At 42.3% G+C, this 3347-nt stretch overlaps 1 pseudogene; it reads left to right on the top strand.

The window, feature by feature from the left end:
- The first annotated feature begins 246 nt into the window (after window positions 1-246).
- Window positions 247-746, top strand: LOC138438120 (large ribosomal subunit protein eL21-like; annotated as a pseudogene).
- The last annotated feature ends 2601 nt before the right edge of the window (window positions 747-3347 follow it).

A 3347-nucleotide genomic window follows, 5' to 3' on the forward strand; every position in this document is an offset into this window, starting at 1 on the left:
TTGAGAACAGAGAGAAGAGGGGAGCAACAGAGGATGAGATGGACATCATCTACTCAATGGACATGAGTTTAAGCAAACTCAAGAAGATAGGGAAGGACAGGGAAGCCTGGCATGCTGCAGTTCATAGGGTCACAGAGAGTCAGACCCAACTTAGTGACTGAACAAGGGCTCATGGTGGAGTTCCTTGGGCCAAAGCTCAGCTTTCTGATGATAAAATCTTCCAGTTTTTCGGCCGGAACCGCCATCTTCCAGTGATTCACCAAGATGACCAACACAAAGGGAAAGAGGCGGGGCACCTGCTACATGTTCTCCAGGCCTTTCAGAAAACATGGAGTTGTTCCTTCAGCCACATACATGCAAATCTACAGGAAGGGTGATATTGTAGATATCAAGGGAATGGGTACTGTTCAAAAAGGAATGCCCCACAAATGTTACCATGGCAAAACTGGGAGAGTCTACAGTGTTACCCAGCATGCTGTTGACATCATTGTAAACAAACAAGTTAAGGGCAAGATTCTTGCCAAGAGAATTAATGTGCGTATCGAGCATATTAAGCACTCTAAGAGCCGAGATAGCTTCCTGAAACGTGTGAAGGAAAATGATCAGAAAAAGAAGGAAGCCAGAGAGAAAGGGACTTGGGTTCAGCTGAAGCGCCAGCCTGCTCCACCCAGAGAAGCACACTTTGTGAGGACCGATGGAAAGGAACCCGAGCTGTGGAGCCCATCCCCTAAGAGTTCATGGCCTGATGGGTGTAAAAATAAAGACCTGGATGTAAAAAAAAAAAAAGAATCTTCCAGTGTTGCAACTATGCTTATAATACAATCACAGACCCTTGTGATTCTCTTATGTTTTTCAAAACTGCACAGAGGCCACTCGAGTAAATGTTAAAGAAAAGAAAGGAATTATTAGCAGCCCCTTGGAATTTATAAATTTGGCATAAGAGATCTTAATAATTTAAGCTCTATGCCTGTAGAACTTTCAGGTTGAGCTACCTCAAATTTATAAACCTTAATTCCCTTTCCAAAGTAAAAGAAAAAAGTATTTTTCTTCTAATTTACTGCAGCAAAAAAAACCTCCCAATTTCCCACCCACATTACTCATCATCCACTCTAGCTGTTGGAAGAGATACAAATGCTTGATTATTTCTGTCAGCTATACACACCTCTTGAGACAATCACATACATAATTCTCTTAAACCAATTTCTTTTTGATTACAGAGGGTATATTTCTTGGCACTGTACAACTGTAGCCTAAGTCACCACTCAGCCTCCTCACTAATCCCTTCGGCCATCTTTATCAAAATAAACTTCCTAAACCCAATTACAAAAAATAGCCTCCAGTAAGCCTGTACCTTAACATCTGTGCACATCAGGTGACTATGTTGATATATGGTCATGGTTATGCTTTAGACAAATGATACAGCTGCATCTTCCATAATAAACATCCAGGAATATGGAGAGAATTTCATTTCAACCAATGTTGCCTTGAAAATCACCAAAGGAGATGGATAACACACAACTTTAGACACTTAATTATTAATGGTGTCGTGGCTAAAATAAAACATGAAATCAGGATGAAAGCCTAGAGTGAAGTTGAGTTTACAGGAAGTATTACAAAATTAAGAGAAGAGAAATACAGCATCAATAATTCAACAACCTGGTAGATTAAATGTGCAACCCAATCAGCCAGAGAAATCGTACCAGGTTTCTGGCTTTCGGGGATTTAGGCAAATGATTCTTCTTATTGGAAAGGCCAGCAAGAATATGTTCTCTTAATCTTTTTCCTTCTGCTCTGGAATTAGAGACAATGAGAAGAGAAAGCAGAGAATTTAAGAGGCACAGAGAAGTTAATTTTATGTGTCAAAACAGCAGTAGCTTTGTTGAAAATCAAAAAGATAAAATGTGTAGAAAATTCTGACTTTCTACCCCCAAACAGAATCATCATTTTGTTAGGAATAACACAATTATTTTTGATCTCTAAAGAAGAGTGAGCGCTGAAGGGAAAATGCAAGAGGTGGTCAGCAAGGATCCTGTTAGTGTAAATACTAGATATAAATACTGAGATATTTAAAAATTCTCCCTGGACAATCAAAGCCAAGAAATCTATGTGCCCTCTGCCCACTCTGCTTAGATGGAAGGCCGGGGCCCATGCTGTGTGGCAGCAAAGCCAACGGGGCAGCTGCCTCCTTGTGGGGGTTTCCCAGGGCCCTCCCACTGCAGGACAGTCACTTTCAGTTTCCTTCCTTGGGCAGGACCTTGGGTTACAGCCTCAACGAAAATAGCTTTCCCCTCCTTGGTAGTGGGGGCGGACCGTGTGAATTCCTGTGCATCCATTTGGCATGAGTTTTACAGGTTCCTGGGCACCAGGTCTGAACCCACAGGCCCGGAATGTCCGATGCCTTCACTCGCTCTGCAAGCTTAGTCGCTCAGTTACATCTGACTCTTTGTGACCCTTAGGACTCTAGCCCACCAGACTCCCCTGTCCATGGGAATGTTCAGGCAAGAATACTGGAGTGGGTTGGTTGTCATATTCCTCCTCCAGGGGATCTTTTTGACCCAGGGATTAAGCCTACATCTGTGTCTCCTACGTTGGCAGGTAGTTTCTTTACCACTGTGCCATCTACTCATGACACAGGGCCAATGGCACCCCACCCACCCCCCCAGACTCAGGAACTCTCCACACCCCCCTTGCTTTGTATTTGGTCAGACATGACCTCCTCTCTGTCATAGATTAATTGACCTTAGGTGCGTGGGTTTATCTCCAGGCTCTCCGTTCTGTTCCATCGTCCTCTGTGCCTATTTTTGTGTCTGTGCCATGCTGTTTCATGACTGTAGCTTTGTAGTATAGCCTGAAGTCAGGGAATATGATACCTCAGCTTTGTTCTTTTCTCTCAAGATTGCTTTAGCAATTTCGGGTCTTCCATGGTTCCATGTGAATTTTAGGATTATTTGTTCTAGTTCTGTGTAAACTATCATGGGTATTTTGACAGGAAGTCATTGAGTCTGTAGATTGCTTTGAGTGGTATGGACATTTTAACAATATTAATTCTTCCCATGTGAAAGATATGTGATCTGTTTGATAACAAACCTTTGGAATTTATGACAACAAAAATTCTCTTCATTCAAAGCTTCCCTTATTCTACTTTGTCAAGGTAATTCAATGCCTATTTATTCAAAACATGGCCATCTACCTAGAGAAAACACTAATAGTTCAGAAGTAACCTCACTATTTGGGTCCTGGTGTAATTTCTCTCCAGCTTGTGTTTCTGTGTAAAACAGTAGTGAGCCCAGTAGTGAAGCCACTGTAAAAACTGCCGCATGTTAACCTGTGATGCTGCGTGTGCACGC

The sequence above is a fragment of the Ovis canadensis genome, chromosome 3 (genome assembly GCF_042477335.2).
Source record: "Ovis canadensis isolate MfBH-ARS-UI-01 breed Bighorn chromosome 3, ARS-UI_OviCan_v2, whole genome shotgun sequence".
In the NCBI taxonomy this organism is placed as follows: Eukaryota; Metazoa; Chordata; class Mammalia; order Artiodactyla; family Bovidae; genus Ovis; species Ovis canadensis.